This window comes from Nerophis lumbriciformis, linkage group LG28, assembly GCF_033978685.3.
Source record: "Nerophis lumbriciformis linkage group LG28, RoL_Nlum_v2.1, whole genome shotgun sequence".
NCBI lineage: Eukaryota > Metazoa > Chordata > Actinopteri > Syngnathiformes > Syngnathidae > Nerophis > Nerophis lumbriciformis.
The window spans coordinates 15,521,304-15,536,259 of NC_084575.2; the positions used below are offsets into that span (position 1 = coordinate 15,521,304).

The following is a 14,956-nucleotide window of genomic DNA, read 5'->3' on the forward strand; positions in this document are numbered from 1 at the left end:
TGTTGCTATTGTCATTGTAAGTGGGCCTAAACACTTATATTAGAAATGGAAATGACTGCTGTCATTTGATTATAATAATAAGAGAATGTTGTCTGTCTATCTGTGTTGGCCCTGTGATGAGGTGGGGACTTGTCCAGGGTGTACCCTGTCTTCCGCCCGAATGCAGCTGAGATAGGCTCCAGCGACCCCGAAAGGGACAAGCGGTAGAAAATGGATGGATGGATGGAGATTGAACTTGTTATTTAGTCAGGTTTGGGACAGGTGTGCTGCTGGTGTAGCCACAGTGTGCATGTCTAAAGTTGCTCACATGGGCTCCACTCAATGCTCAGGGAGTTTCTGCGTTTGCTCACACACATGAACAATTAGAGGGAACATTGATTGACAGAGTGTGTGTACCTTTAGCGGTGAATGATGAGCAGAGGCAGAGTTAATCCTGAAGTGGTGGTGGTGGAGGTAAAGTGTCATTGGAGTCTCTATCTCTCTTTACTAGCTTCGTCGAAGCATGTTGCTTATGTAGCTTGTTTCAGCAGATTTGAATTGCTGTTTTGGGCAGTAGATGGGATCTTTGATCCAAAGCACAATTTACATTTAACTAAAATGTTCTTTTCTTTGTGCTCGACAAAAGAAAAGTAGTGAAAATATCTCCATGTTAGCAAACTCGACTTCTGGCTCCGCCATGATCAGACACGCCCCCCTCTCCTCCCTCCCCACACTCACACTCACCCACACAGAGCGCATGTCTCTCTCTCTTCTCCGGCTTGTGACACAAGAAGAAAAAGAACGATGACACAGCAGCGCTCCGATAAAACACACTTTATACTACATAAAAAGTAACGTAAAATAACGCAGTAACGCATCATGTAGTAACGGTAACTGAGTTACTGAATATAAAAAATAACGCGTTAGATTACTAGTTACCGCCGAAACTAACGGCGTTACAGTAACGCGTTAGTCCCAACACTGATTATAACCTTGATGGAGGTGTTTGGATGTTTTTAAGAACTTTATAGGCAGAATAAAGCGACTCCCATAGACTCCATTCTAAGCGTACTTTTCATCACATGTATTTACAAGTTAGAATGCATTAAAAAAAGAACAACCTATGTGTTCTTCTTGTCTTACATAAGGATTGTAAATGATAGGCAACATTCCTCAAAAAGAGCAGTTCCCCTTTATTCACAAAGATTTTTCTCAAGCCGTAGGTTAGGCTGATTACAAAAATTAAAACTAACCCAATATACTGCAAAACAAAGGACTCATAGAAACTGATGAAAAAGACATATATATAGGATTACAAAAAAATAAATAAAATCAAAATAAATTATAATATTGTATATTTTTCTTAAATAAAATGTGAATAAAATTTAGGTGCAAATAAAAATACAGCTTCACCACTTTAGTCATAATTTATGCTCTAAAGAAATGTCTCTATGACTTTTACTCTCGACTGCTTGTTTATGCCTAGTGGTTAGAGTGTCCGCCCTGAGATCGGTAGGTTGTGAGTTCAAAACCCGGCCGAGTCATACCAAATACGATAACAATGGGACCCATTACCTCCTTGCTTGACACTCAACATCAAAGGTTGGAATTGGGGGTTAAATCAACAAAAATGATTCATGGGCGCGGCCACCGCTGCTGCTCACTGCTCCCCCCATTGCCTCATTGGTAAGATTTCCAAAGCCCGGTTCAACCACGCTGTCCAAATCTAACTGGGAGTTCTCCCCCATGAGTTTCTCCTCTCCAGGGAATAAAGCCGCTTTAGGGTCACCCTCTGAGCTCGAGGATTGGGGCGGTATAGCTCGGTTGGTAGAGCGGCCGTGCCAGCAACTTGAGAGTTGCAGGTTCGATCCCCGCTTCCGCCATCCTAGTCACTGCCATTGTGTCCTTGGGCAAGACACTTTACCCACCTGCTCCCACTGCCACCCACACTGGTTTAAATGTAACTTAGATATTGGGTTTCACAATCACTCAATCATTGAGTCATTTGAGAAAAAGCGCTATATAAATGTAATTCACTTCACTTCCCTGCTTGACACTCAGCATCAAGGGTTGGAATTGGGGGTGATCAAGGGTGATGGGTCAAATGCAGAAAATAATTTTGCCACACCTAGTGTGTGTGTGACAATCATTGGTACTTTACTTTAGGCAGAGTCGTGTATAAAGAGAATATAGACAACTCGGTTTCAGATCATCTTCTTAATAATTGGTCAAAAGCCCCTCACGTGACTGCAGGCGCCATGCTTAGTACCAACTTTCAGCAAGCCATAACCGGAGCAATGCGCACACTTCACTTCCTCATTCGGCTTCTCTTTTAGTTGAAGAGTTGTTTTTGTCGTGTAAATATGCCCGGTTGTGCAGCATGGGGCTGCTTTACTCGCTAAAAAACTGCGGGAAGAATATGCATCACTTTCCCCGCAACCCAGAAAGGAGAAAAGTATGGAAAGTCAAGGCTGGAGTGGCAATGGCAACAATACTTGTGTGAGGTTAGATAATTGTCAGAAATGTTCTATTTCTGACCATCTTGACCAATATGTATGCACAATGTACTACCAATGGTTGTGGACATGATTGACCTATGTTTAAGGCACAACCTCTGTTTATACAATCTTTGTCAACAAGGCTCCTGTTAGATCTTGCCATGTTTTTTATGTGCAATGCAAACTGTTTCAAGCTGTCATAGAAATGATCAGTAACACTTTAGTATGGGGAACATATTCTAAGTAACAAAGACTTAATTAAGAGTTATTTGGACACTAGGGGAACATATTGTAAGTAACAAAGACTTAAATTAGAGTTATTTGGTTAGGGTTAGGGTTGTTGTATAACCCTGCAAAAAATGTTCTATAGAATCTCTATAGAAATATATAGAACGCTATAGAATTTCGTCGGAATTTCTTTAGAACTGAAGATTCTATAGAATATGTATTCAAAATTCTATAGAAATTCTATAGACATCAGCTTCATGTGCTGGAAGGTCTTTTCACTGTTCTATAGAGCTGGGAATTCTATAGAATATCCTATAGAAATTCTATAGACATTACATTATCTGATGAAAAGTCCATAGATTGTTCTATAGAACTGGGAATTCTATAGAATGTCTAACAGAAATTCTATAGACATTACTTTATCTGCTGAAAGGTCTATAGATTGTTCTATAGAACTGGGCATTCTATAGAATGTCTAACAGAAATTCTATAGACATTACTTTATCTGCTGAAAGGTCTATAGATTGTTCTATAGAACTGGGCATTCTATAGAATGTCTAACAGAAATTCTATAGACATTATCCTTTATCTGCTGAAAGTTCTATAGATTGTTCCATGGAATAAAATTCTATAAAATGGCAGCAGCGCTATCACCATAGCATTGATTAATCTCATTAAGTTGATTCACCAGACTTCAGCTTGTTTTTTGAACAATGCAGGATGTCTAGCTCCCTCAATTATGAAAATGTTAATTTTGTATCATTCAAAATTGTGAGGTGTCATTTCAAGGCGGACACCCAGAACTTCGGCAGAAGATAACTGGGTGAAAGGCTGTAATTTATACAGAATGAACTCCTTGTCGCATATTCCTTGACAGAATTTGAATGCAAATAAAATAAGAACACATATTTTTAAAGCAGGTGCTCTTCACTTTTATTCAAAATGTGGGGAAATAAAAACATTCTGACATAAGCATGCCATTTACCATGTTTTTGTATACAAATCAAATCAAATGTTTATTGCACAATGTGAAACATATGCCACAAGGGCTAAAGGCGAAGTACAAGAGAAACAGAAATATAACACATATAACATATACAAGCCACACTTAATACCTGGCAGCACCAGATCGGTCACCCTGGGTTGCAGTCAGAGTGTACCGGACGGCTCCATTTCCGTCTCCTACCAGCAACCACACCCCCAGGGAGACATTAAGGCCATGCAGAATAAGGCATTAATATGATTATGACTAATTAAGAGCCAATATGTTACTAATTTGCATGTTAATAAGCAACTAATTAATGGTGAATATGTTCCCTATACTAAAGTGTTACCAAATGATCAAAGAAATGTATTTGATTCCACAAATCTTGTTCATCCATATTCATTTTTGGGAAAATTCTTAAATTGTCTATAAAAGTGTCTGTAACCCGCAGCTCTGGCTTTTAAAAAATGTTGTCAATAAATAATGGCTATTTATTTTCATTTAGTTCGTCTATTTTAATGTAACCGTTTTTATTTTAAAAACCTCTTAAGGCCCAAGCTGTTTGTTTACATGCTTTTTTATTTCTCTTTGCTATTTGGGCTTATTTGACCCTAATTAATTAGAATAAAAACTAAAAATCATCTTTTAATATGATGCACTTACTCCATAAGTACCGTATTTTTCGGAGTATAAGTCGCACCGGAGTATAAGTCGCACCTGCCGAAAATACATAATAAAGAAGGAAAAAAACATATATAAATCGCACTGGAGCCCGGCCAAACTATGAAAAAAACTGCGACTTATAGTCCGAAAAATACGGTACTTCATGTGTAGTGACATGCACATTTTAATTTTTACACTTTTTTTTCCCCAAACTCCATTGTATGTTATACTCTACTGACACCACCAGATAGCAGTATAAGTGTCCATATGTCGGCCCCAATTCAGTAGTGTACACAATTTTGGAGATAAGAGCTAAAAGGTGCTGTCCACGCATGTGGCCACTATGGTCTTTAGAGGTTAGAGAGTTTGTGATCTTGCAATATTCTGTCTGTCGAAATGTACGTAACACCACTTTTGCATCATCTTTTGCTGCCAAACAGTTGTATTGTTTTAGTAGCAAAAACAAAGGACATATCAAAAAGGTAAACATCTCTGATGAAAATAGAACATTTAATGCTTCATGGACAGTTTCATTTGCATTCACTGTAGACGAGGTTGGTTCACTTGTGTGCTTAATGGGTGGGGAGAAAGTAGTAAACAATAAAAAATAAATACATTTCCAGGACAAACACTACCGAACTGGAGATGACCGAAAAAGAGATGTTTCGGAACTATTAAACTATTAAATACTTGCTGAGTTGTATTCTGTCGAGTGTTTGATTTCATAAATGTTACAGCATAAATGTGATGAAACTAACATGCAAATTAGTAACAATTTGGCTCTTAATGAGTCATTATTAAGTACTTATTAATGCCTTATTCTGCATGGCCTTATTATACAACCAGTAAGCCATTAACTAAGAGTCTTCCCTCAATAAGGTTAGGGTTAGGGTACTTAGAATATGTTCCCCTAGTGTCCAAATAACTCTAAATTAAGTTTTTGTTACTTAGAATATGTTCCCCATACTAAAGTGTTTACCTGAAAAAAATGTGCCTTGCCTCAAAAAAGGTTGAAAAACACTGCTATAGGTGAGCATATATTAACCAACATTAGATTGGTGTCAACATCCTTTAATTTTTCTATGTGTGGCCGCTTGTGGAAATGTTTTGGACACGCCTGTTTAGAGGTTAAAAAAAGAAACTTTGAGACAAAGAGAAAGAGGGCTACACAAGAAGAGGAGGGGGGCGGTGGGCAGCCCAGTGAAACCTAAGACTTGTGGACCTCGTTCTCCCTTCTTACGGCCGTTCTGTGGCGGGGCAAAAAAAAAAAGAAAAAAAAAAGCACTGTATATTTGAGGTGTTGGGTCACGTGACAGAGGCAGGGTTTGTGAATCAAAGCACACTATGACTTCAGGAGAGAGAGAGGGAGCAGAAGAGGGAGGCGGAATGCAACAGGCTGAAGTCAGTCGTCGCATTGAGACAAACTTCACAACTTTTCAGTTCTCGCTCTGCTCATTACTCTTCTGAATAGTCCAAAAAACAAACGACAGAAAGTGCCGGACTCCCCATTAGACATCTGGTAAGTTTGCCTTGTCTCTTTTTAAGCTTCATCTGAATTGTCTTCTGAGTGAGTCTGAGCCGTGTGTAAGAGAGGACATGTCAGAGCATGAGTGAGACATCTATGTCCGTCTCTCTCCCTGTCTGTTTGTGAGATGTTGGGACGGCACAGTTAGGACGGCTTTAATTGGGAACAGGACCGAGAGAAAGAGTAAAAACATTTCAGGAGGGGAACGCAAGCTGACCGACGCACGCATGCGCTCCCTTGTGAACTCTTACTGTTTCGCTCCAGTGATGGATGCACACCACGGTGTCCATGACTTCTTGGCTTCTTCACCTCACCTCATTGCGCTGAAACGGGTGACATCATTGCACAGACCTGTAAAAAAAAAAAAAAAAAAACAACCGTCAGAGTTGTTAAGTTTGCATGCGGTCAGACACGAGGCAAATACTTCAGGACAGAGGACGAGACAAAGTTGGCTGCAGGCTATCAGACGGCCTGTCGGACTTGATGGATCGCCCCATCAGCATCACAAATGGACCTAGAGGTCTGAGGATGTACGAGTGGTGGAACTAGTATTGTAATTGTTGGGCTATAGAGCGTTTCTAAATATAAGCCGCACACACATCATTTTTGGATGATTTTTTTGGTGTACGTACTGTGTAATGGCCGCATAGTCTAAAGCCGCAAGTGTACACACTGAAATATTTACCGTATTTTTCGGACTATAAGTCGCAGTTTTTTTCATAGTTTGGCCGGGGGTGCGACTTATACTCGGGAGCGACTTATGTGTGAAATTATTAACACATTACCGTAAAATATCAAATAATATTATTTAGCTCATTCACGTAAGAGACTAGACGTATAAGATTTCATGGGATTTAGCGATTAGGAGTGACAGATTGTTTGGTAAACGTATAGCATGTTCTATATGTTATAGTTATTTGAATGACTCTTACCATAATATGTTACGTTAACATACCAGGCATGTTCTCAGTTGGTTATTTATGCGTCATATAACGTACACTTATTCAGCCTGTTGTTCACTATTCTTTATTTATTTTAAATTGCCTTTCAAATGTCTATTCTTGGTGTTGGGTTTTATCAAATACATTTCCCTAAAAAATGCGACTTATACTCCAGTGCGACTTATATATGTTTTTTTCCTTCTTTATTATGCATTTTCAGCCGGTGCGACTTGTACTCCGGGACGACTTATACTCCGAAAAATACGGTACACAAAAAGTGCTTGTAACAGGGCAGGCAGTTGCCTACCAGAAAAGTAATCTAGTGCTCTCTTCGTCGTCCTCCTGCGCTGAAGTGGTCTTTTTTTCGGGACCCGTTAGTGGTGGTGGATTTCTGTTCAACGCAGCAGCTGTTTCCTTTTTTTAATGGCCGAGTCGAACGTCTTCGGCTTTAGGGCTGCGTCGTGTGCATTCTTTTTTCAAGTTTATTCACAATACCATATTACAAGTACAACAGTGGTGAATATCCATTTAAGGATGGTGCTAAGTGAAAGGGTCCCCCAGATAATCAATCAATGTTTATTTATATAGCCCTAAATCACAAGTGTCTCAAAGGGCTGCACAAGCCACAACGACATCCTCGGGACAGAGCTCACATAAGGGCAAGGAAAAACTCACCCCAGTGGGACGTCGATGTGAATGACTATGAGAAACCTTGGAGAGGACCGCATATGTGGGTAACCCCCCCCCTCTAGGGGAGACCGAATGCAATGGATGTCGAGTGGGTCTGACATAATATTGTGAGAGTCCAGTCCATAGTGGATCTAACATAATAGTAAGAGTCCAGTCCATAGTGGGGCCAGCAGGAAACCATCCCGAGCGGAGACGGGTCAGCAGCGCAGAGATGTTCCCAACCGATGCACAGGCGAGCGGTCCACCCCGGGTCCCGAATCTGGACAGCCAGCACTTCATCCATGGCCACCAGACCTGTGTGTCTCCCCCTCCACAAGGGAGAGGGGAGAGCAGAGGAGAAAGGAAAATAATCGGCAGATCAACTGGTCTAAAAAGGGGGTCTATTTAAAGGCTAGAGTATTCTTCTACTGAGGTAGCATCTCTAACTGTTACTGGGAGGGCATTCCATAATACTGGAGCCCAAATAGAAAACGCTCTATAGCCCGCAGACTTTTTTTGGGCTCTGGGAATCACTAATAAGCCGGAGTTCTTTGAACGCAGATTTCTTGCCGGGACATATGGTACAATACAATCGGCAAGATAGGCTGGAGCTAGACCGTGTAGTATTTTATACGTAAGTAGTAAAACCTTAAAGTCACATCTTAATAAGCTAGAAGAAGCTTTTAGGAGGAGGTCCAGAGGTCAGTATATGCATGGAATGCTGAAACATGGTGGCAAGCACAAAAACGCTATATGATAAACACAAAATAGGAGCACTAAAGCAAGCATACACATACATACATACATTCATTCAACCACGCACAACCCAACAGTAGTCTACCCAACATGAAGCATTAGAGATAGGTGGTTAATACGTATGATTTCAGTTTCTTTTTGAAGTTGGAGAATGAATACAGCATCCTGAGGCTCTCATCAAGCCGGTTCCAGATCTTTGGTCCCCTGCATACAACACTCCGAGCAGTACAAGCCAGTAGACGATGTTTACCTGATATCAGGTCAAAGTTACGAGTGTTGTGGGCATGCTGGGGACGATAGATAGGAACCAAGCTACAGAGCCTGAGATTCCTTTGTGTGTTCTCCACGACGAGGGTGAGCGTATAACGCGCAAAATGGCTGACTGGCTGATTGTGTGAGTGCGTTTGATTTAATCCGAACAACTTCACGGTGGAACAGGGGTTAGTGCTTATGCCTCACAATACGAAGGTCCTGGGTTCGATCCCCAAGCTCGGGGTCTTTCTGTGTGGAGTTTGCATGTTCTCCCCGTGACTGCGTGGGTTCCCTCCGGGTACTTCGGCTTCCTTGCACCTCCAAAAGCATGCACCTGGGGATAGGTTGATTGGCAACACTAAAATTGGCCCTAGTCTGTGAATGTTGTCTGTCTATCTGTGTTGGCCCTGCGATGAGGTTGCGACTTGTCCAGGGTGTACCGCGCCTTCCGCCCGAATGCAGCTGGGATAGGCTCCAGCACCCCCCGCGACTCCAAAAGGGACAAGCGGTAGAAAATGGACAGATGGATTGGACTTAATTGTTCCACCGTGACCTATTCTACAACTTTATTGGTCTGATGTGACGAGGCTAAATGTACTGGCGGCATGTGAAACTAGAAAAAATCCATAAATTAGCCGCAACATTCAAAGAAAAAAATAGCGGCTTATAATCCAAAAATTACGCAACTAACTTCATTCGGTTCTGTACGTACCTCAGTTTTAAGGTCAGGGTTAGGTTCATTTTGAAAACAATAGGGAAACAAACTATGAAACAGTTCCAACTTGTTTCTAATTTCTACTGAACAATGGTGGCACATTGCTTCTCAACTTTACGTATTTCACCGGGAAGTCCAAGTTGTTCCTAATTCCCACCATGACCCCGTGTCGTTACACCTCAAGTATTTACCAATGCACTCTCTCATCCCCTTCTTAACAAAACATCTTTGTAACAGTCTCCTCTGTGATTGATGATAGAGAGTGGGGCTGCAACTAACAATTACTTTGTCAATTAGTCAACAATTATCTTAACGATTACTCGACTAATCGGATAATAAAGCGTATACATGTTTAATGGCTCAAATTTTTCCATCGACTTCTAAATGCAGCTTAAGTCATTTTAGGTCATGTACTTACGAAACAACAAAGATGGCTAGTTCATTCATAAATATTTATTTATACTGTAACTGTGCTGCTCATTCTGTTGTTACAAAAATAAAAAATAATTATCAAAATGTCCATTTTAATAATAATAAAATGTCCATTTAATAATAATAAAAAAAACAATTAACCTTGTTTATGTACTAAAAAAACAGTTAAAATAGCAGCAATGAAAACAAAACACAAAATCTAACTTACTGAAAAAGAAAAGCATTTTGTGAGCTGGTTTATTAACTCTTGGCAGTTTTAGCACTCTAATAGACTCAATGTGTTGAATTATATGTATGATTCATTCCTACAATGTTGGCTATTTAATAGATTGTATGTTTAAACTTATGATACCTCCGCATTGGTGCCTGTCAGTCTCTCTGCAAAGTTCCTCCTCCCACCTATGCCTTCTTTACATCGACTCATTGTTGGTGCGTCCACACTGGCGGCGCTAAGCGGTGCATAAATAAAGTGTGCGTATTGGAGCATGTGGAGCATTTTTTTAAAAGAATTGAAAATGGAAAAAGATGGGCGAACAATAATTTTTTTGTTTTAGTATGTTTTTTGTTTGAGGACAAACATGACACAAACCTTCCCAATTGTTAGAAAGCCCACTGTTTAATATGTTTGTGTGTATGCTTCACTGATGAGAGTATTTGGTGAACATCAATTCGTTCTACTAATTTCGGCGGTTCTTGAACTCACCACAGTGTGGACTGTTTGTTTTCATGTAAAATCTTCTTTGTCTCATTTCGTCCAGCAAACGTTTTATGCTGTGCGTGAATGCACAAATCTAAGCTTTGTTGATGTTAATGACTTGTTGGGAGTGCTAATCAGGCATATTTGGCCAGTGCATGACTGCAAGCTAATCAATGCTAACATGCTATTTAGGCTAGCTGTATGTACATATTACATCATTATGCCTCATTTGTAGGTATATTTGAGCTCATTTAATATCCTTTACTTTTATCCTCTGTGTATATATATCTTAGTTTTGCATGTCTCATGACCAGAGGTGGATAGAGTAGCCAGAAATTGTACTCAAGTAAGAGTACTGTTACTTTAGAGATGTATTACTCAAGTAAAAGTAAGGAGTAGTCACCCAAATATTTACTTGAGTAAAAGTAAAAAGTATGTTGTGAAAAAACTACTCAAGTACTGAGTAACTGATGAGTAACATACACACTCATATCATATATATATATATATATATATATATATATATATATATATATATATATATATATATATATATATATATATATATACTGTATGTATGTATATATATATATATATATATATATATATATATATACATAGATACATATACATTGATATATACAGTATATCATTTATATGTATTTATTTTGCTGTTTTTGTTTACATGTTAAAGGTGTTTTAATGAATATACATGCATGTTTAACACATATAGATTCCTTTCTTTCATGAAGACTAGAATATAAGTTGGTGTATTACCTGATTCTGATGACTTGCGTTGATTGTAATCAGACAGTAGTGATGATAACGTCCACGTTTTCAAATGGAGGAGAAGAAAAGTTCCTCCTTTCTGTCTAATACCACATGAAAGTTTCCAGCTTCCATATTCGTTTTTATATACTTTACAAGAAATATATTGGCGTCAAACTCCGTAGCTTGCTAGCTTGTTTGCGCTGGCTTTCGGAGACTCTTGTTTTGAAAGCGCAGGCGCGATGGAGCGGCACTTTTATTGTGAAGACAGGAACGTCCTCATGTGCGGTCAGTCTTTAGGCTTTTGACAGGATGTACGGTTGAAATTAATCTTTTTTCCTTCACACTTTTGATTGATTGATTGGAACTTTTATTAGATTGCACAGTACAGTACACATTCCGTACAATTGACCACTAAATGGTAACACCCCAATAAGTTTTTCAACTTGTTTAAGTCAGGTCATGTGACCCCTGGCTCTGTTTGATTGGTCCAACGTCACAAGTGACTGCATCTGATTGGTGGAACGAAGTGAAACGTCACCAGTAAGGCAGGCACTATGAAGGTCTGTCTGACAGACCAAAACAAACAAAGCGTGCATTAACAGATCGATAAAAATTAGTAGCGAGTAGCGAGCTGAATGTAGATAAAAGTAGCGGAGTAAAAGTAGCGTTCCTTCTCTATAAATATACTTAAGTAAAAGTAAAAGTATGTTGCATTAAAACTACTCTTAGAAGTACAATTTATCCCAAAAGTTACTCAAGTAGATGTAACGGAGTAAATGTAGCGCGTTACTACCCACCTCTGCTCATGACACATTATCTGTATGTAATATTGGCTGCATTTCAAATAGTTGTTTGTGTGCCACATTGTTCCAGACCACAGCAAACATTATCTAGCTTGCCAAAGATTGTAATAAATCTATTAAAAGAAGACAGCCCGCCATTTCCTTTAACTTGGACGCACACATCTATACCTTTGGCCATTAAAAGCCAGTAATTTCCAGGAGTTAACTCACCGTCTGAGTAGCCTCAGATTTACTAATGGTTTCTAATGTTGTAAAAATGTGTAAAATAAATATTACATTTCAACATTTCTGTCAACGAAGATTTGCTTCAGCCTGCGACACATAGTCATTTTGATAGTAGGCTATTATATCTCATATAGACTTACGTCATGTGTTGCCTTCATTATAAGACTTATACACGGCTTTTCATTTTTTTGCGGCTCCAGACAGATTTGTTTTTTGTATTTTTGGTCCACAATGGCTCTTTCAACGTTTTGGGTCGCCGACCCCTGCGCTAGACTAATGCGCCTTACCAGGTGTGTCCAAACTTTTACATTGAGGGCAACCTACAGAAACATGGACAAATGTTTATGCGTGTGTAATGTGGGAGCATGTTTATAAATTTTTGTGAATTTAAGACAAGGAAAAAATATTTTAAGGCTTTTTAAAAGGTGTGTGGGGAAAAGACCACGGGCCAATATACCAACCACTATATATACCGTTCTTGTCTCTTCTTTTTGTGCGAGTGTCAGCTGATCTGTGATCTGCTCCGTCTACAAAAGCAAGCTGTTGCTGCGTAAATTGTGTTAGCATGGAAACTGTTACATTTTTGAGTTTGGATGCGATAGTTTCAGTGTGCTGTAATCGTCATCTACAATTTGCAAGAATTACTCCTCCCTCGGGCCAAGACCAAGAGAACTCGTATTTACTCCTTTGTTCTCAAGCTCTTCTTGTCAGCTGATTTTGCGCACAGTTGCCGGGCGTCCGAAAAAACGGAGACTTGAGACTTCCACCAAATGCTTTTTGCTTCTCCACAGAATTGTCTATGGAAATATTTAGAGAGGCGTGTGAGAGTCATGCAAGCCTAATTGGCTTCAGAGATTTGGAAGTCACTTGCAGCTTTTTCATGTGTGCCTGTGCGTTGAAAGAAGCTCATAAAGTGTGTTCAATTGTGGCCATGTGGATGTTCTGGTGCCCGTGTGTGTGTGTGTTAGACTCACTTTTCCCTTAAATACTCAATGAAACACTACCTACCAAATGCCTCAATTAGGCCTGACCCATGGCCTGGCTGCGAGGCCCGGAGCAACTTGAGTTTGACCCCGGTGTTTGACCCAGAGACCTTAGGCCGCCTAAAGGCTGGACGCCACATAATGACAACTTTGTGCCTTTTTATGAATCCACATCATCCGCGTTACCGCTGCTAAAACAGACTTTACGCTGTGTCAATCCAAGATCCAAGACGGCCTGTTTTTGTGGAGAGCGCTTGATTTATGTCGCATCCAGTATTTAAGAAACTCATCTATCAAAATCCTTGCTGGGGTAACAGCTTATTTCAAACCAAATCAACTGTGACTCCTGCAATCATTTTTTACACCAACACATTCCTCATCTTTACAATGTAGTAGCGGTGGTCGATGCTGGGTTATTTTGTGATTTCCGTATAGCTTCTATTGCCACTTTTCTATGACTAAACACCGCTGGCTCTTCTGGCTTTGGTTTGGGAGATGGAGTGGTTTTCCACTTTAAAGATAGTAACCGAGCGTAGCTGCAAAAATCAGTCGGAACGAGACACGCTAACAAACAACAACAATGGCTGACGGTAGTCTGTGTTTGGCCATGGTAAAGAGGTGGATTTTATTTATAGTAATGGTGTGCCGGCCCATCAGGGCCAGCAAGGCCTTCTCTGCTGGCCTAACATAACCAGAAATCATGATCATAATTAAAGATAAAAATGTTTTTTTTATTTACTTTCCCTAAATCTCTAAAAGTATTCATACTCTCTTCATGTCATATTATGCTCGCTCCAGCGATGTTGTTTTTAGTTTTTGTTTGTATCCAATCAGAATTCAGCTAGCTTATGTTGCCATGCTGTACCAAATCTGCCCGAGGCCTTCAGAATCAACAATGCGGGCGTCCGTGCACTGTAAGTGAACCGACACAAACATTTGACAGACAGTTGCGATAGCCAATCAGATCACGAGTTGTTGTCAGTAAGGCCTTCTAGATGGCCTCACATTGAACGTGACATTTACGCGTCCTGTGATTGGATACTCATCGGGACCGTTGGTGGATGAATTTGAGAAGACATAGGATTGAGACAGTTGCGATAGTCAATCAGATCACAAGTTGTTGACAGTAGATGTTCTGTTACCACTAAAAGTTGTGAACTCTTGTTGTTAAAGTGTGTCATGCTTGTCATTTAATTAACATTGTTACATGTGTATTTGTGGCCATCATGTGGTCAGGGCAGTTAATATATATTTGAGAAGTGTGTAATTTGAATCAAACTTTATTGACCGGAAGTTGCATAAGCCAAGCAGGGAATTTACAGTATATGTTTTAATTGCTGATGCGTTTTAGTTGATTTTTAAATGCGCCAGAAAATAACCCGTTTTGTACACTGTTGATGCGATGTGAAAAAATTCTAATGATAAACTGGCAGCTCAGGTTTTTGCAGATCTCATGAATAACATGATTGTAGTTGTATTACGTGCACTATATGGATAGCTGTAAACCGTAGAATTGTCGATAGATACTGCATTGATCTGTGCTCGTGTCAGGTTTGTCACTGACAGTTTAGTTATGTTTTGAGTTTTTCCTCTGTCTGTCTTTACTTCCTGTAAGCGCTCTTATTTTGGTTCTATTTCCTGCTTGTCTCCCTGAGGGCTGTGTCCCCTCAGCCGTGGCTGATTGGCACCTGGCCACACCTGGTGTCAATCAGCCAGCTACTATTTAATCCTGCTTTGCCCTCCAGTCAGTGCTGGAGTATTGATTGTCAATGTCATGAATACTTATCGTTGTAGCTGTGTCTAGTTCTGTTCACTCTGCTCATGTCATAGTTCC

The 14,956-nt window shown here is 39.8% G+C and overlaps 2 protein-coding genes across 2 annotated transcripts in view; one reads left to right on the forward strand and one right to left on the reverse strand.

Annotated features, from left to right (window-relative positions):
* The first annotated feature begins 5,704 nt into the window (after positions 1–5,704).
* The window catches only part of rargb (retinoic acid receptor, gamma b), a 93,556-nt gene continuing 84,304 nt past the window's right edge, over positions 5,705–14,956 (forward strand). The window contains exon 1 of the mRNA XM_061923701.2: positions 5,705–5,872. The gene's annotated coding sequence lies outside the window, so the exon portion shown is untranslated. The remainder of the gene's footprint in view (positions 5,873–14,956) is intronic.
* The window catches only part of LOC133570896 (calcium-binding and coiled-coil domain-containing protein 1-like), a 104,557-nt gene continuing 95,464 nt past the window's right edge, over positions 5,864–14,956 (reverse strand). The window contains exon 13 of the mRNA XM_061923704.1: positions 5,864–6,229. The gene's annotated coding sequence lies outside the window, so the exon portion shown is untranslated. The remainder of the gene's footprint in view (positions 6,230–14,956) is intronic.